General features: G+C 44.3%; 1 long non-coding RNA gene across 1 annotated transcript in view; it reads left to right on the top strand.

Moving 5' to 3' along the window:
- Window positions 1-27,645, top strand: part of LOC121144309 — a 112,265-nt gene that overhangs the window by 42,706 nt on the left and 41,914 nt on the right. The window contains exon 3 of the long non-coding RNA XR_005881636.1: window positions 4,135-4,248. This is a non-coding gene — a long non-coding RNA (uncharacterized LOC121144309). The remainder of the gene's footprint in view (window positions 1-4,134; window positions 4,249-27,645) is intronic.

Consider the following 27,645-nt stretch of genomic DNA (forward strand, 5'->3'; position numbering starts at 1 on the left):
CAATAGTGGGACTCCTGGAGCAGTCCTGGGAGGCTTGGGGCAGTGCCAAGCAGTCTGGGGTGGCACAGGGAGGGCTGTGCAGGGACAGAAAGTGTGGGATTCAGGAGTCGACCGCAATTCTCCAGGTAACTCACCCTGGGCGACTGGAAGCCTGTAAATATTTTATGCCTGATTTGCTGATTTTGCGGGTGTTGTGTTTCACCCAGCAGTGGCTTGTTTTACATGTCATGTTCTTGTTCCTGGAAAAGGGGGTATTTTTATTTGTGAATATGTAAGGTACCTAGTGCTTTATAGAATGGAACAACAGCTCTTGTTGTAATTGGCTGACTTTCTTGGCAATGTCTGTGTACATTCAAGAATTCTTGGTCGAGTGAATGTCTAACTCATACTCAAGTTGTTTTCACAAACGATGGAAATTTTATAAATAACCCATTGAGCAATCAATGGAGTGAGTGATATTATATTTTATAGACGTCTAACTGAATATTTATTAATTAGGTTTTGTATATTCCGAGAGGTGGAAAGAAATATCTAGCACGTCTAGTTAAAAACGCAGCAGTTCAGTAGATTTTATGTTCGTGGTAAGGGCGAATAAATGAGCTTTTAAAGTTAATTTAGCTCATTCTCTGCATGATTATACTATGGTTTCATCTATAAAGGGGCTTGGGGGGTTTAGATAAAGAAACGAAACATTGATAAAGAAAGAAAAGTAAACAATGTTACAAGGAGAAGTCGAGGCAGAGTAGGCAGAACTAGAAGGGATGCAGCTAGGAAACCCTCTCCCACCCCCTGGGGCAGAGGTAGTGCGACCTGAACTGTTAGAGCAGGTCTAGGATGCTTTCCTAGCAGATGACAGAGATGATAACTGACAGCTCCGAAGCCATGGCTGCCTTGTGAATTATCTATGAATAGATAATTATCTGCTGCCCTGTATTATTGATTCTATTATACTCAATCTATACCTCAACATCCATGCAATAATATCAGGGCATCTATATGACACACAAAGAGTCGCTCGCTCACTGGCTGCTGGAAGAGTGTTTGTTCCTCAGAGAGATGATACCACATGTCCTGATAGAGGTGAGTGCTCTGTCTCTATCAGTAAAGCAGCAACATAACACACCTTGTTTTGTGGGGCTCTGTTCTGGTGGCTGTTCCTTGTAACCTATAGGCTACTCCCCAGACAGTTTGCCCAGGGATGGCTTGGCTATGCCGTTTAGTTAGTAGGCAACTTCACATAGTGGCAAGCTTGCTTAGGACATAGGCACTGTTAGTCGTGTGTGCCTTGTTCAATGTGTTGTTTAGGAAGAGAGAGCTCCAACGCCTGTCTCAGAATTCTGAGATTTGAATGAGATTGAACAGTAAGTTCCCTTTTTAAAAAAAATCATTTAGCCCAGATGCGATGCTTGTGAAATGAAGGTATGAATGCATGGCAAATGGAGTAAAGAGATGACATGAATTTTAAGAAGGTTTACAGAACATTTGGGCTTGTTTGTTTTTCTGAGACACAGTCTCAGGTATCCTCGACTAGCCTAGAGTTTGCTATTTAGTTGAGATGGGCCTTGAATTCCAGATCCCCCTGCCTCCACCTCTCTGGTGCTGGGATTACAGGCATGCAACACCATGCCTGGCTCATTACAGGACAATTTTAATGAAAAAAACTAAATTTCTTTAAACTAGACTTCAAATTCTATCAACATCGTACATGAAAAACATGAACAGTTTGATAGGAAATACTAACTTCCTTCCTGTTGGCCTGCAGTTGGAAAGAGAGGGAAGCAGAAGCATATATTTTAAGGAATTTTTCCACTCCGAGATAATCATTTTCTCAGGGTGTATGCATTATATTAGAATTATAAGTATGCCTAAATTAAAGTATTAATCTCTAGCTCAAAAACTCTTTTCATTATACCTCAAGATTATGAACATTGTTGATTCCCAACTAATAATAATGCTGATCCATAATAACACAGCAATACTCAGCTTCCATTTGGTCACACACCCTGCATATACAGTAATTGTAAAAGCATATCATTTCTTAGATTATGTGTTGTGTGAGAGGAAGAGGTGTCATAATCAGGAAATTAGAGCTAACGGCAGGAAGGGGACCTCTTTGATCACCCCCTCCATGCCCCTACACACTCCTGCTAAATGCACCTCATTATGAATTCATTTTCAGCTTCATTGAGTCCCAGAAATTAATTTGACATAAATTTCATTGTAAAGCTCTGGAAACTTTAATTTCAGAGGTAATATCAGTGTAGGACTGCTGGTGAAGCCAGTGCTTGACTGAAGTGACTCTTGCTTATCCACCTTCCTCTCTCTCTAGTTTTACTGTTGCCTTGTATTTTATTATTGTTTTAAATATTCATTATCACAGTTGTGTACATGCATGCACCGTTTTTTGTTTTTGTTTTTGTTTGATTTTTGTTTCTTGAGACAGGGTTTCTCTGTGTAGCTTTGGAGCCTGTCCTGGCACTCACTTTGTAGACCAGCCCGGCCTTGAACTCACAGAGATCTGCCTGCCTCTGCCTCTCGAGTGCTGGGATTACGCCACCACAGACCGGCACATGCACCACTTTTTTTTTTTAATGTATCATGCTTTTCTGACTTTTATATTTCCATGTTTTTTGTTGTTGTAGTAATGAGTATTGAACCTAGCATTTTGTACATGCTAGGTGTTAGTATTCAGGCACCTGTACTGGCCTGCTCTTGGGGCTCTGACAGGATAAGTCCTCAGCTGTAGCCACTAAGAGCGCCACCTGTATACATTCACTATGTTCCCCTTTAAAAGGGCCCTGTTCACCTCCCATCTCTCTCTCTCTCCTCCCTCCCTCCCTCCCTCCCTCCCTCCCTCCCTCCCTCCCTCCCTCCCTCCCTCCCTCCCTCCCTCCCTCCCTCCCTCCCTCCCTCCCTCCCTCCCTCCCTCCCTCCCTCCCTCCCTCTCTCTCTCTCTCTCTCTCTCTCTCTCTCTCTCTCTCTCTCTCTTTCTTCCACCACTCCTGTCCCCAGGGACCAGTCTTCGCCCCGCTCTTTCCCCCTTTTCTGCCCCTTCTCTCTCCTCTTCCAATAAACCTCCTATGTGAGTCCTGTTGTATGGTGGGAATTATCTTCGCGATATTTTTAAAATTACAATACTAGGTTGTATTGAGCCACTGAGCCATCATTCACTCCTGGCACCTTTATCTATGACAACATATGTATGTATGTAGCTGTTTGCCCAGATATCTAGGTATATCTCTCACTGGGTTGCCCGGGACTTACAATCCACTCTAGAGCTCAAGCACATGAACTTTGATTCTCCCGGATAAACCTCCCGAGTAGCTAGAATGACAGGTTTACGTCACCAGGCCCATCTTACTTGGCTGCGTTCTTGCCTTTATTTTAACACCCCTACCGTGACGGGTCTCACATCACTCACATCACAGGGGATCGCAGTGCGTGTAGGTTATGGTTCTGTTGGTGCAAAAAAGGAAGCCACACCTTTATCTCTGTCCTTGTGCCATCCCGGCTCCTCTAAAAATGATTCCCTTGAGTTTGCCTGTTCTTGATGACCTAGGAGCTTGACTCTTCCTCCTTGCTGTTCCTTGCCACTCACAGGTCCTTTCCCCTTGACAATCTTTATCTTCACGATGGTGCACTCTGGCTGAGTTCTCATAACCTGGACCTGGGACCATGTGCCATTAAGCACATGTGCCGCACCCCCACAGAGTATTCCGAGGCCACAAGAGGAATGAGACTCAGAGGTTAGACTCGTGCAATGATGGTGTGGAGCTGAGTCATTGCAGGTGGGAGAAGCCTGTAGGTAGTTGGGTCTCCACCCCAGTGTGGGCATGGGTCTTCTAGAAGATATCTCCAGGCTTTTATTTCTCACAGTTTCAGAGCTATGTGGATGATGCAAAGAGAATTAAATAGATGAGCAGTTTTTCTGAAGGGAACTTCTGCTTCTGGGTTCATCTGTATCAGCTTTCCCTCCCCAGGTTCTCGTGCTCTGAACACACCAGCCAGGCTGGCCTAGTGGGAGAGTATTGGGTACGCACAAGTGTCCACATAATGCAACTGCCATTGTTGACTCTCTCTTATTCCAAACTGACAGTGTATGGAATCTGCTGAGTTTTCATTTTTTCCCCTCAGATTTGTTCTCTACTGGAATGACGGTGGGAGTGGCAAGGCATTTCTTCTCCCTCTGCTGAAGCAGAGACACCCATGCTGTCTCTGGCCTCCTTGAATCAGCTTCCAGCTTCACTGGTGAGTCTCAATTCCCAGGAACTCAGGGGAAACCCTGAGCTTGTGGTTTTGGGTGAGCATGGCTATTCATGGTCTGTGCCCTTTCTTGCCTCCCGCTGGATTTTCATCTTGAAAACAAAGGGAATATGGAGGATTGCTAGATGGGGGAGCAATATAAGTAGCTGTATTCTAGATCATTCTGACAGACCTGGAAGGTGAGCTGGAAGGGCAAGAGCATGAAGGGACAGCTGCAGAATCCTCCTCCATCCAGGTTCCTGGCAGGCTAGAGGGGCAGGCTAGCAGGTGCAGTGACCCAGGACAGGGGTAAAGTAAGGAATAGGTAAGAAGCTGGGCTCTGGGATGTTCCCAGGTTGCTGTTTGGTGCCAGGAGACTGCCTGCGACAGGAGAACAGCCTGGAGAAACCAGTCTCTTCTGGAATTTACTTGCTCAGGTGGCAGACAGGGACCACTCTCGAAGAATCTGGCTTTCACTCACAAGTTAGCAGTTTCCCTAGAGAAGAAATACCCAGGCGTGGCCTGCCTTTCTGGGCTGTTTGCCATTTTCCTCTCACGTTAGCTCTGTCCGGCACTTTGAGCCATGCTGCTTTTTCTCACTGGAATGTAAGCTCTAGGCAGACAGCCCGGGTCTGCCTTCCCTATCTCTAGCCTCAGGGTGAGGGTTCAGTGGATGTCTGGGCCGCCGCATCATCTTGTTCAACTCCCATGAGCTGGATGATCTTACAGTATCGCTTACAAAATGCAGGTGTGGGGTCTTCCTGGGAGCTGGACTTAAGGCTTTGGCTCCCTTGTCCTGCTGTCCATCATGTGAAGATCTTGGTTCTTCCTTTCTAGAGAACACAGCCCCCACCAGACACTGAACTCCCCGGTACCTTGACCTGGGACTTCCCAGTCTCTAGAACTGTGAGAGACATTTGTCTCTTCTTTATGATTATTCAGCCACGGGCTATGGTGTGACGGTAGTGAAAATGGATTAATGCAGTTGGACAGCTATAACACACACCTGGCCAGGTGCATGTGTGCTGGAATGACATGGAGGAGACGCTGGTGGCACTCTCTGCAGTGGCCAGTGACACTGGGCAACTCGAAGTCCATGCTGCCACAGAATTTTGAAAGGATGTTGAATAGATGATAAAAATGAACCACGAGACTGACTACTCACCTTCTAGTCCTGGACATCCTGGAGAGCTGCAGGCTTCTGTCTGGAACTTACCGAGGCTTCACTGGGGCAATAATTCAATACAAGGAGAGATGTTCATCAATCAGGCATGTTAGCTCTGTGTGATCCACCTATGGCTGTCTTCTTAGTCAACTTTCAAAGGACTCGATGTGAGATGTCTACACCAATGTGTTTGTAGTTTGAAGACAGTGTTTCAGCACACAGTCAACCGGGGTGCACTGGATGTCTACTGCTGCACCTTCAGCTGGTGCAATGCTCTTCTGACTGGGGGCTGCATCCCCAGTCAGGCACAACGCTGTCCTGACTAGGGGGCTGTACCCCCAGCTGGGGTGCAATGCTGTCCTGACTAGTGGCCCCATGCTATTATGGGAGTCTCAGAAGCTCCAGAAATACAGCCGTGACATTTAAAAATCGTTCATTTTAGTAAAACAATTACTTTCTTTCACATAAAAATAATCTTGCGAAAACAGAGTAGCGTGGTGTGAGCTGGAGTGGCCTGGAAGACCTGGGTGTCAAGTGTGGGGGTGTGGCTTGTGTGGGGGTGTGGCTTGTGTGGGGGTGTGGCTTGTGTGGAGGTGGCCTTTCTCCTGACAAAATGAGCCTTGTGTGCTGGGAAGATGACTCAGTGAATGAAGTGTTAGCAGTGCTTGCATGAGGGCCACAGTTCACATATGTGAAACCCATGTAAGAGTCCAGTAGATGTGGCAATTGCCTGTAATCCCAGCACACGGGAGCATGAACAGGAGATCCTGGAACAAGCTAGCTAGTCAGATTAGTCAGGCTCCAGGTTCAGTGAGAGACCCTGCTTCAGTACAGTGGGGTCTGACTTAAGAAGACACCTGATGTCAACCTTGGGCCTCCATGTGTCTCTGCACACACTTGTACACACATGCACATACACACATATATCCACAGACATGCAAACACCAGCAAATACACTCAGCCACACTGCACACCTACCCTCAAAACCCCACCCAAACCCCCAAACCAGAGCCCTGTTATAAAGCCACTGCGCTATTCCTGAGTCCTCATGGTGCATGGATCTCGCTGTAACTTTCATGGTATTGGTAGAATGTACAAATTACACAAGCTGAGATTTTTTTTCATGCTCCATATTGAGCTATGTTTTCATTGAATACAATTACAAAAGAGCATAATATCTCAGATATTTGAGCTACAATCTTAGCCTTATTACTGTCAAAAAGCAATTACAAGCTATTTTTATGCAGAGCTCAAACATAAAATTAAAGACTCAGAAATGAAAGCGAAACATTTTTAACCATACTATACAGTACTCATAACAGTGTCTCTGGAGCCAAATGTGGAGCATAGAAAATATGCATATTCTGCAAGCTATGGAGGGTGTTCACAAAGATGCGTTTGAAGAGGAACCCAGACCAGCTGTTAGTAATAGCTTTATCTCCATGTCCGCTGATGTATTACAGAAAAGTGAGGGGAAAAGATCTAACTGGAATACTTAAAATCTTGAAATAAACCAGTGTATTTGGAACAGAGCTTTCGAAACCAGAAGCAGGAAAGCTTGAGGGCCAACATGAGCAGCCCAGGGCGATGGATGACAACCTTTCTGGTGCTGTGGCCTGTGACACAGATAAAACATAGGGCCACAGGTCCCAGGGAAGTGATCAGTTAGGAAAGTGTATGGGAAGTGTGGGTGCCTGGAGCTGGTCTGTACACAAGAATGGTGTAGGATGCTCACTTGGCAAAGTTTTCTTCGACAGAAGCTTCTTCTGAAGTCAAGGACAATGTGTGTGTGCAGCAAGGCAAACAAGCCGGGAAGACTTAGACTGGGCTGTCCCAGTGTGACTGGTTTGGCTGTGACTGTTGTGGAGTTTGGGAGCTCCTGGTGACAGCTCTCAAGCGTCTGATGCTCCTTGGGTGTCTGAAAAGATTTTTGTGGGTCAGTCCTTTTTGTTGGTGAAGCCCGCTTCTGAGACTGATGGACTGTGGTACGCGGTCTGCTAAATACAAATCATCGAGCTTTGTCCCCACAGACAGAGTTCATCACACGTATTTTTCCTTCTAGGTTCCTTTCAGCTAGTCTAACCCAGACAAGAAGGGCACAGAGTCTTGATATACCCACTCATGCCACACAAGTAGACATATATGTGCATACAGCACAGATGCATACACAGAATCCACTGGGAAACATAGTCTATAACCTTGCTGTAATGTGTTTGCCCAGTGGGAGCACAGCATAGGTTGCGTAGACATTAGATTTCATGTTGGTTGTTGCTAATGCTAAGCACCTTTGTGTTTGTCCACCTGTGTCCTGCCATTGACCAAGCCCCTGACTTTCAGGGTTCTTAAGAGCACTTAAAATACTGTTCAAAGTAGCCATAATTAGCAAGCAGACTGTATGAACACTCACACTCATTCCACATAGCTTCCTTGCTGGCACGGAGCAATCCATTACCTGCTTCAGTGAACCGTCCCATTGGTAATTTGCAGAGTTCTCACCCCTGGGTGATGGAGTAAGCTGCCCTCTTCCCAGGCACTGGCTACTATTGTTTAAGCCAAATGTATAATGCATGAGAGAAGTTTGTATATCAAACATTCCGGACAGGGTACTTAAATTCTAGACCAACTGATAACATTCACACCCATGGGGCTGGGATGCAAAGGGGTAGGAGTCTTATTTTGCTGGGCTATTTTATTGAGGTAAAATTCACACGCCACACAGTTCACTCAAGGAAAGTACACGACTCAATGACTTCAGCGTAATCACAGACTTTTGCAATCCACCACTGTAATCAATGTTAGTACTTGCTGATTACTCTATAAAGAAATCCCACACCTATGGACCCAGGAACCATTCATCCAATTCATCCATCTTCCATGTATGCAGGTTTTCCCCTCTGGACATTTCACATAAGCAGAGTTGGATGGCATGAAGGTTTTCATGATGGCTTCTTTTCCTTACAATAGTATATTTTAGCCTCATCAGTAGTGTAACATGGGTTAGTGATTTTTTTTTGGTTGTGAGCCTAACCTTTAATGGCCGAGCTATCTCTCCAGGCCAATTTTTTGTTTGCCAAGTAATATTCCATTTAATAGGTAGGCCTCATTTTATCTAACTATTTTTGAGTTGATAGGCATCTGCACTATTATGATTAATATGTTTAGAAATTTATAATTTGTGATTCTTATATGGAGAGTTGGGCATGAATTATAATAATTTAGGTATTATTTTAGAGATTTCCTAAATCTTTCCTAGGAAATGGAGTTAGCTGTTTCACATGAGGTTACAGTTGTAAGATCCAGCTAATCAAAGGAAAGAGTAAAATTAAAATATGACACATTTTAAATACTCCAAATGTAAAATAAAACAAACCATAGGTATGAATAACTATACATACATGAGGAAACATGGTCAATCTAATTTTTTAAATATCTGAAGTTTTTCCCTATTTCTCTCATCTGCTACCTTCAATACACTAAAATAGACATTGTTTTTGATTATTTTAATTTTAGGTACATTACTCCTATTCTATGTCAAGTGTTATGTCAAGTACTGAGACTACAAATGAACAAACCACAAACCTCATGGCCTGGAGAGATGGCTCAGCAGCTAAGAGCACTTGCTGCTCTTAGAGAGGACCTGAGTCCGGATTCCAGCACCTATGTCAGACAGCTCACAACTGGCTGTAACCCCAGCTCCAGGGGGCTGGACACTTTCCTCTTGCCAAGTGGGTGATAACACTGCACGTATGCAGGTCCACACACTGACAACAGATATACGCACAAACAAGAACCTGTGTCTAGAAAGGTCATGGGTCCTAGGGAAGAACCTATCATCAATACTCTGCTAAATGGATGTAGTATTCAATCAACTCCTAATGACTCACTGTTACACCTGTAGATTAAGGCATCTCACGCCCGTCATCAGGGAAGAAGCCGCTATTTGCAGTAGATGGTTATTAACACAGAGACCCCACAACTGGACAAGGCCCAGAAAAGAAGACTGCTCAAGTCTTAAATGGAACACAGTCTTCCTCTGAAGAATGAGGGACCAGTGAAGAAAAGGAGGCAAAAAGAGTAAGGGCCGGAGGAGGTGGAGGACTACCAGGCAACAGTGTCTTCAGGACACGGCAGGGCAGGGGCACATATGAGTTCACAGTGATTGTAACAGCACACACAAAAGCTGTGCAAACCTAAGCCAGATCAAACCCAGCAGGCAGAGGGAGGGCCTTAAATCCCATCCCTAGCTGTGCTGCTACTGCCTATTGTTGGCTGCTGGGAGAGTCTGGCTTTCTCTGTGTGTGTATCCTTTAGCAGGCTGAGCACACTTCAGCAGAGGACCACATATCCAGGAACACATGGGTAGCCCAAATTGGAAAAAAAGACACAAAGTTTGGTGGATGAAGAAGGGGCAGAACTCAGAATGTGGTGAATATGATCAAAACATGTTATCTAACATCCTCAAAGAACTAATAAAAACTTAAAACCGAAATTTAAAATAAAAATATAAAAAGTAAATTAAACTTTAGAAATCATCAGACCTGGATCATAAAGGGGAGTAGATTCTAATGAAATGATCCAGGAGTTTCTTCCTTAATGGGCTTTACCAGCTATTCCTCTCTCCTAAGGATTGCTTTTCTGCCTGGGGCTCAGTCTTTAGTTAGAACAGCAACCAGTCTCTCATAACAACAGTCTATGCTTTTCTTTCATAGAGATGGCTTGTATAGGACAGTAAGGGCTGTAACACAGAGAAATGCTGTCTCTTAACCCACACCCAACCCAAATATATATATGATTGATACACATGTATATATCAATCATATATATATATATTTCAGTTAAAATATGATTCCCTGTTATATTTTGATGCCTTGAATGACAACCAGGAAATCTTACAAAATATACAAACTATAGTGTAAACAAAAATTTTGAGAAAACCCTAGAACATTTTCCACTTTGGAAACGTAACCTCCATTCATAAAATCCACATCCTAACTTAATTTGTTGCTCTCCTAGGTGAAGGGGCAAACTTCCGGACTTATGAAGAATTCTAAGTGGGTGCCGACTCCTGGACTCTGCTGCAAATGGCAGCATGGCTATGCTGTCTTAACTGGGGCTGGGCAGCAGCAGAGCATATGTGTGCATCTCTTAGAGTGATTCCATGCCATCCCCACAAGTGTGCAAACTGAGTGCTACTTAGCATGAACAGGTGCTGAGAAAATACCTTTTTATGCTTCTTACTCCCCCCATACACTTGAAGACAGATTTGGCGAGTGGCAGATTCCGGGCCTCTAATTTGTTTCCTTTAAGTAACTGAAAATCAGAACCAAACAGGGCTTTCTTTCAAAGTCCGAAGAAACTGGTTACAGAAGCTCCTGAGTAAAGGCTGTGGGGGTAGTGGTGGTGGGGTGGGGTGGCTTTCTAGAAGATTCCACCATACAAATGCCCTTTTCACTCATCTAGAATTTTTAGCCTCTTGTTTCTTTTTCCCACCCACTGTATTTCCCTATCAGATACTATTGCAGGGTCTCCTGCCCTGATAAGTGGCGTTATCTTAGCTTCAGGGGTTGTTGGAGTGGCCTGGTGTGGGGGGCTTTGTCTCTGTCCCAGGCCTTCCCCCCCCCACTTGAGGAAGGCTCATCTGCTTCCAGGCCTGATTTCAGCCCCTTTGAAACTTCCTGCTTTTCCCCTGGAGGTGACTCACCCAGCCTCTGAACTCCCCCAAGATCTTGTCTCATCTTTTATGGCCCCTTTTCTGTTTGTGCGTCCTGCCCCTCCCCCAGCACCTTTCAGGAAATCGACAACTCAGGGTAGATTAAAAAAAAAAAGATCCTAGTCACATCCTCAAGATGTGGAACACTTAGTCCCGATATGTATAATGCAAATTTGTTAAATTCAGCTAAGGTTATCAGTTTATACTGTCATACTCCAGCCATTTTTCCTTTGTGCATTAACTCTTTCTGGCACATCATAGTAGTTCTTTAGAAACAAAACCAAACAAAACTACAGCCTCCTGTTGGGACCTGGGAGCTCTGGTAAATGAGAGCTGATCTATAGCCCACAGAAAGCCAGTCCCCCACCCCCGTGGGGGAAGGGGGCTCTGCTGGGCCTTTGTAGGCTTCACCTTATAGGTAACCATTGAGTATCCTTAAGTATGTCAGGAATAACTCAGCATGCATGGCTAACATAAGGCAGAAGAGTCTAGAACCCAGGGGTGTCAGTAGCTCAGCCATTGCTGCAGCGGGGGCCTGTGTGGTTGTAAGTTGGTACTAACTGTAAGTGGAGCTAGCGGGTTCTTGGTTTTCTCCCTAGCAGTCTCCCGAGGCCTCAGGCAGTGAGCGGGCCTAACATGGCCTCCCAAGGGTCCCCTCTTTGCCCCAGCCAAGGGTAGTTAGTGATGCAGGTCCTTGTGCCAGGGCTGGTGACAGCCCTCATGCTGCAGCAAGTTTAGCTCTGTATTTTGTTATGGAAGTGGAAAGAAAAAGAGTATTTTACCTCAAAAATTAAAGTTAAATTTAAAAACAAAGGGGAAAAAAGTTTAAATGCCTTTGTTTTCTTTTTGAGACAGGAGCATATGTAGCCCAGGTTAGCCTGGAACTCATGAGCAGCCAAGGATGGCCTTGAAACTTGAAATCCTCCTGCTTCTGCCTCCAGAGGGTTGGGGTTTTACAGGCCTGTGCCGCTCCTGGTTTCAAGTGCTGTCTGGAGGACCAAACCTGGGGCTGTGGGTGCTCACCAAGTGCTCTTCCAACTGAGCACACCACAGCCCCAGGAATTCTTTAATGACAACATTGAAGTGTGAGGCTACAGGACAGTGCTTGATGGCCCACAGAGGGATCTCTGACTTCATCGTTCCTACGATTAAACTTCTAAGCCTGGTGTGTGGGTTTCTCCAAAGCCTTCCCAGGTCTAGAGGACTCAGTCTTCTTTTTCTCCTTCTGAAATTTGGCTGCATCAGACGCTTGCAAATCAGTGCGCCCTCTGCTGGGCAGATATAACCTTTTCGTTACGCAGAGTTTCTGAGAAGACTGTTAAGAAAGGATTTTTTTCCCAGCAGCCGAACTGTGTGCTTCATTTTAAGAAGTCCTCTGGGGCTCCCCTGAAGTTGGACAGTAATTTCTGTGAGAAGGGTGCTGGCCCGGGGGTTGTTTCTGTGCCTAGCATTCTTTTCTAGCGTCTTCGTTGTATGTTGGATGAACAAGTGTCTTCTTAGTTTTTACTCATCATAGTTTTTACTCATCATTCTGTGGACTTAACCTCCACCAGGGGAGATTTGTACCGAGAGGACCATGTGATAGCCTCAGCGGCTCTGTTGAGGTGTCTTTTTGGCTACTCTCATAGCTCTGCTAGGTGGGGGTCTTGATCCCTGATGCACCCATGAGGTCAAATGGCTATACGCCATACAACTGGAAAATGGAAACCTTTCAAAGACAAATCTTATAGTTCTAAGCCACCTCCATATCATGCAGGCCCACCACCCCCGCCTCACACACACTGAGGTAGTGTTAACAAGCAAATGGTTGACTGACGCTGTGCGAGGAATTCTTAGCACCAAGACCATATGCTTCCCAGAGCACCCTCAGCATGCAGACCTTCGCTGTGTGACATGGGGGTTACACTGCTAATCTCTCTGTTCTTGGCTTTCTAATCAGAAAAAAAAAGGATGATGAGTCCTCTCTCATTGGACTGTAAGATAACGAGTGTAAAGCAATTAGAATATGGTTCATTATTAGCAATCGAATTCATTGGTAATTTATTTGTCGGGTCTAGGTATATGAGGTCTGATTAGAGAGAGACTTATATGTGAACAAATGCTGGGTACCCACATCTGAGTAAAAACTTACCAGGAGACCTGAGTGACAAGAATCTCTCATTTGTACTCTACTTGCTAACAGAGATTCCAAACTTTGGAAGAAGTTTTATATTTGAAAGCATTTGTTCAAAATCCAATGTCTTTTTTTTTTATGAGACAAGGTTTCTCTGTATTGTTTTGGAGGCTGTCAGTCCAGCCTGGACTCGAACTCACAGAGATCTGCCTGCCTCTGCCTCCTGAGTGCTGGGATTAAAGGCATGCGCCACCACCGCCTGGCCAAAATCCAATGTCTTAAAAAAGTGGTTTTCTTTTGAAAAAAAAAAACCAGACAGTTGGGGAGTTGGGGGGGCAAAGGGAAGGCATATCTGAAACACTTTTCAGCTGATTGAAACACTTTTCTTGTGAGGGAGAAATGGGATTGGAATACGGAACCTCGCTCCCATTAAACAGTCAATCTACTGCTGAATCACATTCCTTTACATGCTGTTTAAGCTTTAAGGCAGGTTAGGACTTGAGCTTGTGCCTCTGTTTTCCTGCTGATGGCTCCCAGGTTTTCAGGTAGGGTGCGCTGGCTTTCTGACTGCCTCACCTGGCATGAATACCCACTGAAAACCACACATAGACAGGAAGGACGATCTGCTCTTAATACAAGGCAAGCACATGTTGAACGACACGAACACCTGCATGCTCTGACATATGGGCCTACACTGCTGACAATTCTGAACTCTGACAGAATTAAGCAGGAAGGGTGTTGGCCTGAGCCTTACTGCTGTGGAGCTGGAGGAACGTAGAACTGCCTTTGGGCTGGTGTGTGTGTGTGTGTGTGTGTGTGTGTGTGTGTGTGTGTGTGTGTGTGTGTGTACAGGTGCTGAGCAGAGCCAGAGGTCTGCAATTCTGGCTCCCCACCAGGAAAGAGGCCGCCAGAGCCCTGGCAGCAGCAGGGCCTCTTCGTGTGTGTAGCACTCCTGTCTTGCCTGCTGGACACACATGTGGGGGGTTTGCCTCCGGCTGGGGGTGTCCAGCCTCTGTGGCAAGCCCCCAAGTGCGTTAACAACTGAAGCAAAGGATACTTTTGTTTTCTTTTTCCGTTTGGCACATGAGAAAGCCTTCTCCCCTTTCCTGCTTAAATATACACAAAGGGCTCAGTATACTTAGGGGGTTAAGGCCAAGAAAAGGACTTTGAGAATTTTAAAGGAGTTTAATCTGACAATTGATGCTCTAGTTAATTCCTAAATGAATAACTGATTAGCTGCACGTTTTCCAGGAAATCACAGGGCTGCATCATGACATAATTCCTGATTACGTACTGTTTCATTTTATCTCAAAGAAACACATAAAAGCCAAGCGTTTTCAGCTTGGCACTCGCTTCCTTCCCTCACATGTCTGGACTAGCAATTTGACATCCTTGCAAAAGAGAGACCGGGCTTTAATGTTTTAGGAATGTTTAAGTGGTTTGCATCATGGGTTCAGACCCCGCCAGACTGGAGATGTTTGCAGTGTGTGATGGTGTCCTTATTTTTAAAGGAGAGAAAGAGAGACCCACTTGTCTGAATTTCTCCCCTTAAAATGCTAACTAGGATGGCAGTTAGTAGCCGTTAAGTGGTGTTTTATGATGTGCCCACCACCCACAGAGAACTCTGAGCAGAGAATGGCCCTTTGGTACAGGAACGGCACTGTTAGGTGCTCACAGCGAGCATCTAGTGTTAGCACCCTCTGGGTGGCTGCCTCTTAAGAAAACCGTGGTTGCAGATATTTAAAAGTGACCAATGTTATCTCCATGAAGACAGCACGGACCCTGTGGGAGGCAGGGCTGTCCGGCCTGGGGTGTCCCTCTTCCTCCTTTTGGGAAGTCAGGGTTCCCATCTTGTCAAATCTTTGACCCACTGTCAATAATGGGGTAGCAATTAATTTAAAACCCGAGGAAGGCCAAGTGCCACGTCCTTGGCTGCAGCTCTCCCAGTGCTCTATGAATTCCAGGACTTGTTAGAATTTGCTCTTTGTTGATAGAACACCTGGGTTCTTGGCTTTTGTTCCCCACTGCCCGCCCCCAACCTCCATTAACTATGGCAACAGGAAGTAAAATAAGCCAAATTGGCTTCATCTCAGCAGCTCTGGATACATTCTGAGTCCAAGGAGGAAATCAGATACATTACATAGAGACCCGGAACAAGGAGACATTGCCCCTGTGGAAACTTTGGAGACAATGTAGACACAAGGTTCTGCTGGAGAGGCGGAGCCAGGGCCATCTTCCACAGTTTGGGCGCCCTGGGGCTTCAGCCTTTCCCTCTGGCCCCCACCTTTGGAATCAGAGCTGGTGACTCACTGGGGTGAGGATGAATATGAGTTTCTGGCTTAGTGGCTGACTCCTCCCTACAACCTTAGTGATCCCGTTTTCCACAGGAGCAGGGGTGTAGTTGGCCTTTCTGAAGACACGCACTGTCACAGCCCTGTGACACTGTATGAGTGTTTGCCAGAACCTGGAAAATGGCACTGTAAAACTGTATATCTAGAAAAAGAATTAAAATGGCAAGAGCTGTATAACAACAAATTGTAAAAATGTCTCAAAAGAAGATTAGAAAGGAACAGGACAGAGCACGAATCCAGTGGCCTCTGTATGCTGGATCATAGATGGTCTTAAAAAGTAGATTGATGTAGCCCTTCTTAGTGCCCTCCCCACAATCCAATGTTGTTTTTACCTTATGTAAAGAAACCCTTCTTTGAGCTCTAAAAGTGAAATGAGAAAGGAAAATGATTGCAATACGGTTTACTTATTCAAGTTCTGTTGGCATGATATTGCAATGTAAAAGCTGGACATTCTGGATGAAGAAAAAGGGTGCAGTCAACTGTTGTGTGGAAAGAGATATTGGGGGATTAAGTTAGTCGCAATTAAAATGGAGAGCCTGGGCAGGTGGCAGCTGGCCCTTCTGTTCACAAGCAGAGAGCAGAAAAGAAAGATGCCAGGAGCTCAGATATGCGCCTCGTGTTGCTCCAGGAGTTGCCTTGCATGGGTCTCTGTCTGGGGGCTGGGGTAGCTGAGGTCACTCTCAGGGGTGGGATTCTGGCAAGTGCAGTTTAATTGTAGAGGGAGGTCGTAGGAGATCTGAATGCAGAAGGCATCCTGTTCAGGCACGTGGTGAACAAACTTAGAGTCATATATTAACTTGTTGTTAAATTTTTGTTGTGTTTTGAGAAAGGATCTCAGGTAGCCCAGGCTAGCCTCAAACTCATGAGTCGAGGGTGACCTTGAACTTCTGATGCTCTTGTTTCCACCATTTATGTGTTGGTACTACAGGGGCACACTACCATGCCTGGAGGGTTATTAACTCAGTCTTGTGACCATATGAGAATTTAATTGTTTTTTTTTTTAATTCAGAATCTTTTTAGCCAGAGGACATTTCTATCAATAAACATAACATTAATTTTTCCATTGGTCTGGTTAGTTCCAAGAGACTATAGGTCAAATTGAAGTCGCATTTGGAAAAGTCCCAACACAAGCAAAGGGGGTTAAAAAAAAAGAAAAGAAAAGGAACTTCCTTTACAGTCTGACCAGGAAGTGACGTCAGTCTCTGTTGCCACCATGTAGTGCATACACAGGGTGACCCTTCCATGAGTGGCAGAGGCCACACTTTTTTGCAGCTTCAGATTTTGCAGATATGTCATTCTCTGACTCTATTAACTATCTGTTGATCTGGGTGAAAGTTACTTCCAGGGACCGAGGTCGGGAGGCATCTGTCTCCGGTGACAAAATGCTCACAAGGAACTTGGAGTGCAGGAGATGGCGGTGGTTGGGGCTCACAGCTCCAGGACCCTGCTTAGCCTCAACATCTGATCCAGCATCAGTGACTCCCATTCCAGGGAAAATGTTGCTCTTCTGTTTTTCTCTTCCTCACTGCTCTGCATCTGGGTGACACAGGAGATAATTGCAGCCTCTTTTGGTCCAGATAAGCTGCACTTTCCCAGCTGGGCTGCCCTTTGAAGTCCAGACAGTTTCATGATAATTGATAATCTAATCTCAGCCCAGGCTGTATGCTTTTCCCCCCTTTCTTCACAGGCTGCTGTGCAAGCAAGGGAATTATTACGGCATTCGTATTGATTGCCTCTGGAAGAGGTCACTGTGTGGGGATTGCCCTGTTAGCACGAGGTTCCTGTGAAAGGAGAAATCTTGGCGAGACCCGAATAGCAACCGGAGGCCTAGTTAGAGTGGGGCGGAGAGCTGGTAGGGCCAGGAGAAACGACTTTTCATTCTCCTGCCTGGAGGCTATACATGGCAATTACTGCTGCAGAGGCAATAACGAAGTTGTTAATTACAGGTTTATACCCTTGTAGCCAAAGTAGGAATGAAGGGACTAAAGGTTACAAAGTGGCACTTAAAAAAAAGTTATAGGTGATTTCTGCTTTTTTCCTTTTTAGTGGAATAACTTAATTAATGGTCAGGTTCTAGTCCGATGGCGAACAGAACTCTTAGAGACATCTTATTAGAATAATTAAATTTGTCTATACCCTCCAATTTGCTTTTCGTAACTGGCCATTCTGTTTTTATTTTCCTCAATTGTCTCTTGAAGTCTTTCAGATGTGGGACGAAGGAGGAGGGCTTCAACATTGTGCTCACAGAGACCAAAAGTTACGCTGTCACTTATTAACCCAGGTTCCTTTAAGGTAGAGACTTCCCAATGGGTCCCACTTGGTGTGAGAGCATGCTCTCAGCCTAGCCTCATAAAGTCACCTGTCCTTGTCACCAGCATCTCAGTCCCTTCTTTGGAAAGTTACAGGAATCCCTGGGCACAGCTTCTAGATGACATCTCTTCTGGTTTCTGAGTGATTCACTACAAGTTATCATAGAAGCTGACCCTTTGGTCTGGGGTATAGCACAGTAGATAGAGTGCTTGTCCAGCATGCACAAAACCCAGAGTTCAGCCTTCAGCATCGCCTAAACTTGGTGTGGTGGTGTATGCCGGTACTGCATCAGTTAAGGAGCAAAGGCAAGAGGGTTAGAAGTTCCAAGTCAGTCTCAACTACAGACTAAGTTTGAGGTCAACCCAGAATACATGTGATCCATCGAAACAAAATAAAAATACAACAACCCCCCCAACTAAACCCAAACAACAACAACACAACCAAGTTAAAGTCCCATCTGAAGCCATATGCGTTGTCTGTATTTTGTGGCTCTAGTTGACAAGAGTTTGTTGTATGCTTCAAAACAGCCACTGGAGAGGGTTTTCTAACCCAAAGAGGGAGTAAGTGTTTGCAGCAATAGGCAAGTGCCAGCTATGGCACACTGTGCAGAAGAAGTATAACACCACTCAGTGGCCATGTGCCAGCTATGCCACACCATACAGAGTAAGTAAAATGCCATTCAGTGCCCAGTAAGCAAGTGTGATATCCATGTACCAATTAAAAGTAGAAAAATCTCACATCTCAGCCAGAAGCCTGCCCACTCTTCCTGAAGATATACGTGCTCTGGTACCCCTCCCACTCCCTATGAAGTTTATGCTTGTAGTGTTGTTCCCGTCATGCACCTTCAGCTCCTAAGGGGTGGCCTTTCCTTTCCATCCTCAAATCTCCAGTCTCCAACACAGGGATGGCAGGCAGTAGGTACTTGCAAGTCTCCATCAAACCCGTGGCAAGCTTGGCTCCATGAATGCTTCTGCACGTGAATCATGCCTCGAGTGAGGACAGGAAAAATTCATTCTGGCTAACTGCTGCTGGTTTAACTCATTTGTTCAAAACTGAGGGTGTGGCCAACGTAGCTGCTGCTCATTTTGAGGAAAGCCCTCTGTGATGAGTTGTTACACACGTTTTGAGGAGAGGTTGAGCAGCTATTTATGTGGAGACAACTGATGTTGCTGGCTCTGTGAGTTTCCTTTGGTATATTTGGTTCCTGAAAAGAAAAAGATGTCACGGGCATACTGTAGAAGGCTGGTTGTTAGAAACTGAGGCAGGTGGAGGTGATTGGATTATATGCTCCCTGTAAGTAGTTCCCCTGTCTGAAGCCCACAGGGGACAGGCAGGTGAGGACTCTGAAGACATCAGGGTAAGCCAAGCTAGTGGATATACAGAAGTCAAACTCCCGAACCTCTGGGAAATGGTTACAGAAACGAGAGTGACATCACTAAGGAACTTGGCAAGATGCTAACTGCTCTCCAAGGAGCACTCATCTAGCCTTAATCATAGTATGAAATTGGTGCTGATCCATTGCCTGTTGAGGGATAGCCCCAGGAACCAGCTCTTGGGGCGGTCTCAGTGAACACCAGCTCAATGAGTCATTTCCTTTGCAAAATCACACCTCTTCCTGTTGGAAGGGTTGCTTCCATAGCAGAAATGTTATTTTGTTTTTACATAACTTATGATACTCTGTGTGTGTGTGCATGCAAGCATGTGCAATGTGCATGTGTATGTGCTTATGGTGTGCACATGCATGTGTAGGACAGAGGTCAGCCTCAGAAGTCATTCCTCGGGTGTCATACTTTGAGACAGTATCTCACATTGGCTTGGAAGGCTAGGCTGCTGGTCGGTACACCTCAGGAATCTGTCTTCTCAGCACTGTGATGACAACTAAACCTAGGCATGTTTGCCTTCTTCACTTGGTCCTGGGGAGTAAACTCATGTCTCTACACTTGTATCATAAGCAACTTCCCTAACCTCCATACTTGGAATCACAACAATCTTTTTGTTATTACATTTTCTTTTCAAAAATCATTTGTTCATGTTGTTGGCCCTGTATCGTTTTGAAGCCTTTCCTGGAACTCGCTCTGTAGACCAAACTCACAGAGATCTGCCTGCCTCTGCCTCCTGAGTTCTGGGATTAAAGGCGTGCACCACCAACACCTGGCCCCATTCACATATTAAGGATATTGTTTGCTCAGAATATTGCCTGCTTGCCTTTTGTATATTGTGATTAATTATATTATGTCAAGTTCCTCACTTTCTTTCCTATAAAAACATGCTCAGTCCCTCCCCAGATGTTCGGTGGGGCCATCCACGCAAGTGGTATTCAGGGTCTCTGTCATGACCAGACATGGTCCCTTGTGACCAGGATCCAATGTTCCACGTCCAGAGATGGAATAGGAATAAAGCCAGAAGGCAATGTGTCCTGCCACTGGGTGGAATTCTCTTGTCTTGATTGCAGAAAAAGACCCAGGAACCTTGCTAGAGCCCAAATCCTGCTAAGTGAGGGCAAGGCCTCAAGCTCTGATTCTGGGCTCTTCCTTCCCAGCATCTGTTTTGACTAAATTTATAGGGAGTATATTACAGGACACACCCTTCCCATGGCTGGAAGGTTTCTCTGATTGCTTGTAGAAATTTGGGTTGGATAACTAATATTTTTTATGTATTTTATTTTACATATCTCACACACAGAGTCTTGCAAAACTATCTGGGACAGTGTGATGGCATCCTCAAAAACTGGATGCCCTCTTTTTGGTACCCATTCCAACCAGCTCCCCATGTCAGAGACACATTGCTTTCCTTCTAAGACTGCCTGTCTGTCTGTGACGTGCTGTGTCAGCTTCCTCCAGCTGCAGGAGGAGCCAGTGCCTCTGGCCTCCAAGGACACCTGCACTCACACACCTACACCCACACGGAGATACACATACATATACATAATTAGAAGATAACAAGGATGCATCTTTAAAAATTAGACTGGATCTTTTCTCTATTTGTTATATTCTGAAAGAGTTAATCTACCATGAGAGTTAGCAGTTTTCTGAAACATGATAATTTTTTTTTAATGTCAGGATGCCTGCCTTCTTCTTTTCCATTTTCTTCCCTTCCCTCCCTCCTTCCCATCCTCTTTCTTTTTCCTTTTCTTTCTTATCTCCTTTTCTCTCTCCCACCTTTTCTCTCTTTCTTTTCCCCTTCCTTCCCTTTCTTTTCCTTCCTTCCTCCTACCCCTCCCTCTCTTTTTCTGTCCTTCTTGCTGTTTCTGCAGCTATGAATTTAACTGGCTTTAGACTTTCATTCCTAGAATTTGGTATGTATCATTCTTGTCATTTCGAAAAGGCATGGAAAATGACACACATGAACTCTCCAACTCTATGTCACTTGGAGGACAAACCTTTCCACATGCACTTGGGACTTATGCAAAGACCAGTTTATGCTAACGCACCAGTGAGTCACAGGAACCCCAAACTTTGGTCTTCCTGAAAGGAAAACAGGTAGAACTAATATTGAACTAACCCACTCTTGACCCCTTGGACATGAGAAAGTTCTCTCCTGTGACCATCTGGGTCCGTTCCCTTTCCCTTCATATCTGCTTGTCCTTTCCGTTTTCCCTGTGGCTAGAGCTCATGTTTCCTGACCTGAAGGGTTTCTCCCCATCTTCTCTGAGACATGGGTGACTGTGGAACTTAGCTTTCCTGCCCAGCAAACCCTTCTCCGTAGGCTCCTCTTGCTTGTAGTTATGAACTGGTTTGACTGTTTGAGATGGTATCTGGTGTTCATTTCTCGCTTGTCAGCTTGTGAAAGGCACCTCAGCCCCCCCCTCCCCCATTGCAGGTCTTCTGACCATCCCCCTGCCTTGTGTCATTTCATGGTTGGTTCTGGGACTGTGGGGCACCGGGTGTGGAAGAGAACTGTGAGGGAGGAGAGGACCCTGGGCCTGTATCTCGTTATTCACTTTCTGTTGTATTTTCTTTAAGCCTTTTTATTGAATTTCTTTTCATAAAATATATTTCGTTCATTTTTTTGTCTCTCTCAATTCCTCCCAGATCTTCCTCACCTCCTTGCCCACACAACTTGGTGTTCCTTTTCTCCCTCTCTTTCAAAAACAAACAAACAAACACAAAAACAAAACAAAACCAAAAAAACCCCAAGAAACACAAAAAAAATCCCATAAACAAAACCACAAAAAGGAAACTCCATGCAAACAAGTGAAAGATGAATAAGACAAAAAAATGCCTGAACAAGGTGAGATGAAGTAAAAAAATACCCCAACGCTATCAAGTTTGTTTTGTACTGGCTAACTACTCCTGGGCACAAGGCCTCCCCTGAAGTGCAGCAGATAGACCTCCTGAGACTCTGTTGGAGAAAACTCTTTGCCAGGAGCTCCCGGTTGCAGGTAGCTCTTGGTTAAGGGTGCTTGACACTGTGTTCACCTCCCCATCTCAGTGCTGGGACCCTGTCTAAGCTAAACCTGCTTAGGTCTTGTGCACGCTGCTGGTCTATGCGAGTTTATGGATGCCCAGTGCTAGGACCCTGTCTGACCTAAACCTCCTTAGGTCTTGTGCATGCTGCTGGTGTATGCGAGTTTAGGGATGCTCAGTGCTAGGACCCTGTCTAAGCTAAACCTGCTTAGTCTTGTGCACGCTGCTGGTCTATGCGAGCTTATGGGTGCTCCAGTCTTATTGTATCTAGAAGAGTAAGTGTTCATTCACATTTCCCCACATCCCAGCCAGTATGTGCTGCCATTCGTTTTATTGATCTTGGCTATTCCGGCAGGGATAAGATGAAATCTCTAGGTCATTTTAATTTGCATTTTCCCGATGGCTAAGGATGTTGAACATTTTGATATTTCTCAGTCATTTGTTTCATCTTTTGAGAACTTTCTGCTTAGTTATGTATCCCATTTTTGATTGGGTTATTTGTTTTCTTGATGTTAAGTTGTTTTTAGTTCTTTATGTATCTTAGATATTAACCCTCTATCAGATGTATAACTGGTAGAGATACTTTTCCATCCTGTAGACTTCTGCTTTGACTGAATGATGGCTTCCTGTGAAATACAGAAGCTTTTCCAATTTATTTATTGCTGGCCTTAGTGTCTGCACTATTTTTGTCAAGTTCAGAAAATACTTTCCTTTGCAATAACTTCAAGGCTATTCCCCACTTTCTCTTCTATCAGACAGAGGGTATCTGATCCTTGGTCCATTTGGAGCTGACTCTTGAGCAGGATAATAGATGTGGATCTACTTTAACTCTTCTACATGCAGTCATCCAGTTTGACCGGCAACATTTGTTGAAGATACTGTCTTTTCGGGATTCTTTGCGTAAAAAAATTATGTGTTCACAGGGGTGTGAACTTATGTCTGGATTTTCAGTTCTATCCCATTGATCACTGTGTCTGTTTTTTTAATGTTAGTCCCATGTTGTTTGTGTTACCTTAACTTGGGAATACAACTTGAAATCTGGGCTGCTGCTACTCCCATGGCAGTTCCTTTATCATTTAGGCATGCTTAGCTATCCTGAGTTGTTTGTGTTTCCATATGAAGCTGGAAATCACCCTTTCAAGTTCTGGGAGGAATTGTGTCAGGATTTTGATGGGAATGGCATTGAATCTGTAGATTGCTTTGGTAGGATGGCCATTTTTACAATGTTAATTCTACCATTCCAGCCGGGCGGTGGTGGCGCACTCCTTTAATCCCAGCACTCGGGAGGCAGAGGCAGGCAGAACTCTGTGAGTTCGAGGCCAGGCTGGACCTACAGCCTCCAAAACAATACAGAGAAACCCTGTCTTGTAAAAACAAACAAACAAACAAACAAAAATTCTACCATTCCACAAGCACAAGAGATCTTTCCATCTTTAAGTTTCTTTTCTCAATGTCTTAAAGCTTTTATCATACAAATCTTGCACTTACAGGTTTGAGTTACTCCATTATTGTTAAGAGAAGCTTTTTCCTTGAGAGGAGCCTTCCCGCCAGCCTGGTTCCAGAGCTGCTTCAATCCCAAATAAACACACAAGACGCTGTATTAATTATGAAGCTGTTGGCCTTGCTTGTCTCTTACTGGCTAGCTCTGCTTTAAGTAATTACCCCATAATTATTAATCTAAGTATGTCTCTTACCGGAGAATAGTTCTGGGCTCCTATCCCCATGGCGGTTACATGTTGACTCTCGTGTTTCTCCTTCCCAGAATCCTCCTGGACTCCTAGCCCCACCTATCTAGATTCCTATAGGCTCAACAGTACTTTATTGACAAATAACAGGCAAATAACAGGACTTCCCCAACAGCTCCTCTTTTCTGTTTAAACAAAAAGAAAGGTCTTAACTTTAACACAGTCAAATTGTATATAACAGAACAGTTATCAAGTAGGAACACAGTTACAGCATTTTGTCTATTAACATTTAGCAAGATTTAAAGAAAATATCATCCATCCCATCCTTGTGAGTCTAAAGTTCTATATGTAGCTTATCTCTTATCATAACTAAGGAAAACTATAATTATAACTATCTGTCTTCAACTCCATCAAAGACCACAGAAGGATAATATGTAAACACTAGGATTGACAGACGTATCTTACTGCCTGGACAGTCCCCCGAAGTTCCTCTGTAACATTGGGGCATCCATCTTCAGCCCATAGGCCACAATGTATCCAGAAGATTTCTCCTAATAGTTTTTGAAGATCATTAAGAGTCCGGTAACGATCTCTTCTGATCTGTACTTTCTGTGGTCTAATTTTCTGAGCATCTATTTTATAACCTAAATAGTTAATAGAATCTCCTCTTTGTATTTTTTCTGGGGCAATTTGTAATCCCCAGCGAGGCAAAATTTCCTTTACTGCCTCAAACATCTTTTCCAAAGTATCCTTATTTGAATCAGACAATAATATGTCATCCATATAATGATATATTAACGAATGTGGAAATTTTTTACGAATTATTTCTAGAGGTTTATTCACAAAATATTGACACAAAGTTGGACTGTTTAACATACCTTGAGGTAGTACCTTCCACTGGAATCTCTGTACCGGACGGGAATTATTATAGGTAGGTACCGTGAAGGTGAACTTTTCTCTGTCGTTTTCTTGTAACTGTATGGTGAAGAAACAATCTTTTAAGTCTATAACTATAATTGGCCAATCCTTAGGAATTAGAGAAGGTAACGGCATCCCAGGTTGTAGAGACCCCATAGGCTGAATTACCTTGTTGATGGCTCTAAGATCAGTAACCATTCTCCACTTACCAGACTTCTTCTTGACAACAAAAACAGGCGAATTCCATGTACTAGTTGATTCCTCAATATGTCCAGCATCTAGCTGTTCCTGAACTAACTTCTCCAAAGCCTCTAACTTCTCAGATGTCATAGGCCATTGACCCACCCAGACGGGTTCATCTGTCAGCCATTTTAATGGTAGAGCTTTTGGTTGCTCTGTAGGTTTGGCACTAGCATCTTGCTTCTGTACAGCCTGTACATTTGGCATCTGTTTTCTGTACTGTCTTACTATATTCTTTCTACCACTAAGAGCTTGTCTATAATTCCTAGCTGATACAGGAGGAATGTTAATCTGCGTATTCCATTGCTGGAGTAGATCATGACCCCAGAGGTTTATAGCAATATCTGCAACATATGCTATTTTTTTGAGGAGATTTGGAAAGAGATTGTTTCCCTGATTTTTTTCTCAGTCCATTTGTCATGTAGGAGGCTATGGTTTTTTGAGTATTAATTTTGTATATACCACTTTGCTGAAAGTGTTCATCAGCTATAAAAGTTTCCTGGTGGCGATCTTAGGGTCTTTTATGTATAAAATAATATCACCTGCAAATCAGGATACTTTGATTTCTTCCTGTCCTATTTGTATTGCCTGATCTCCTTCAGTTGTCTTACATGGTAGCTGAAACTCGATACTCTGTTGAATAGGTATGGAGCTGAAACTTGATACTCTGTTGAATATGTATGGAGAGAATGGGTATCCTTGTCATGTTGCTGATTTTAGTGAAAATTCTTTGAGTTTCTTTCTGTTTAGGTTGATGTTGGCCATGGGCTTGCTCCTAATTACCTTTATTATGTTGAGGTATGTCCCTTATATCTCTAGTCTCTTCAGGACTTTTATAATGTAGGGGTGTTGGATTTTGTCAAAGACCTTTTGTCCTTCTGCCTATTTACATGGTGGATTAGGTTTATTGATTTGTGTATGTTGAGTCATCTTTGCATCTCTGAGATGAAGCCAACTTGATCTTGGTGGGTAATCTTTTTATATGTTTTCTTGGATTTGTGAGTCTTATTGCAAATTTTCACATCTATATTCATAAGGAATATATAATGTCTATAATTTCATTTTTTGTTGCATCTTTGTGTGGTTTTGGTATTAGAGTAATAGTGTCTTCATAAAGAGAACTAAGAAATGTTCTTGCAAATGGATGGAACCGAGACCCACAAAGGCAAACATGGTACATACCCACTTACATGTGGATATTAGCTTTAAAGTAAAGGATAACAATTCTACAATCCCCAGATCTAGAGAGGCTAAGTAACAAGGAGGATCCAAGGGGATGCATGGATCTCCCAGGGAAGGGGAAGTAGAAGAGATTTGGTGGTTGAACTAGCAGCAGGTGGAAAGGGGGAAATGAGGGATCAGGTTTTGGGGGGTGGGTGGAGGGGAAGAGTACTGAAAGATATGACTGGGAACGGGAGGCATTTTGGGGTCAGGTAGAAACCCGGTGCAAGAACTTCCAGAAATCTACAAGGATGACCTCAGCTAAGACTCCTAACAATGATGGATGAATAGCCTGAACTGACCATCTCCTGTAACTGGGTAGGACTTCCAGTGGAGAGATGGTGGCACTGACCCAGTCACACAACTTTTGATCAATAGTCTGTCCTGCCTATGTAAAGGCAGGGGAAAGGTGGTATGGATATTGTGGGAGTGGCTAACCAAAAACTGGTCCAACCTTAGACCCATACCAGGAGAGCGAGCTCACCCCTGACATTGCTTGGAGTGCTGGGACCCAGAGGGTGAATGGCTCATAGACCTAGGATAGAACCAAATACAACTGGAGAAAAAATGTCAACATAATGATTCCTAATGATATTCTAACATACTCATAGATTGGTGATTACTCTAATTGTCATCAGAGAGCCTTCAGTCAGTAACTGATGGAAACAAATGCAAAAAACCACAGTCAAACATTGAGCTGAGTTTGTGGAATCCTGCTGAAGAGAGGGAGGAAGGATTGTATGAGCCAGGTAGGGGATGGGGGATCAAGGACATCACTAGGAATCTGCAGAAACAACCCACCTGGGCTTGCTCAAAGGAACATAGGAGCTCACAGAGTTTGGACTGGCAGCCAGGGAGCCTGCATGGGATTGACCTAGGCCCTCTACATGTATGATAGTTGTGTAGCTTGGTCTATTTTTGGAATTTCAAGCAGTGGGGGCAGGGGCTGTCCCTAAAGCCTTGTCTGGATTTTGGGAACCTATTCTTCCTACTGGGTTGCCTTGTCCAGCTTTAGTAAGAGGGGAGGTGTTAACATGGCAACTTGATATGCCATGTTTTGTTGACACCCATAGGAGGCCTGCCTCTTTCTGAATAGAAATAGAGGAGGAGTGGATGGCAGGGGGCGGGTGCAGAGAGGGAAGTGGGGGAGGGAATGGGAGGAGAGATGTGAGATGTAAAATAAATGAATAATTAGTAAAAAGGAAGGAAAACAAAATATTCTTTTCCTTCATCTTTTCCAATGATTTGTAGGTTTGATCTTTTCATAGTGTCTCAGATTTCTTT

Source organism: Mesocricetus auratus, unplaced genomic scaffold (genome assembly GCF_017639785.1).
Source record: "Mesocricetus auratus isolate SY011 unplaced genomic scaffold, BCM_Maur_2.0 Super-Scaffold_100015, whole genome shotgun sequence".
NCBI classification, from domain to species: domain Eukaryota; kingdom Metazoa; phylum Chordata; class Mammalia; order Rodentia; family Cricetidae; genus Mesocricetus; species Mesocricetus auratus.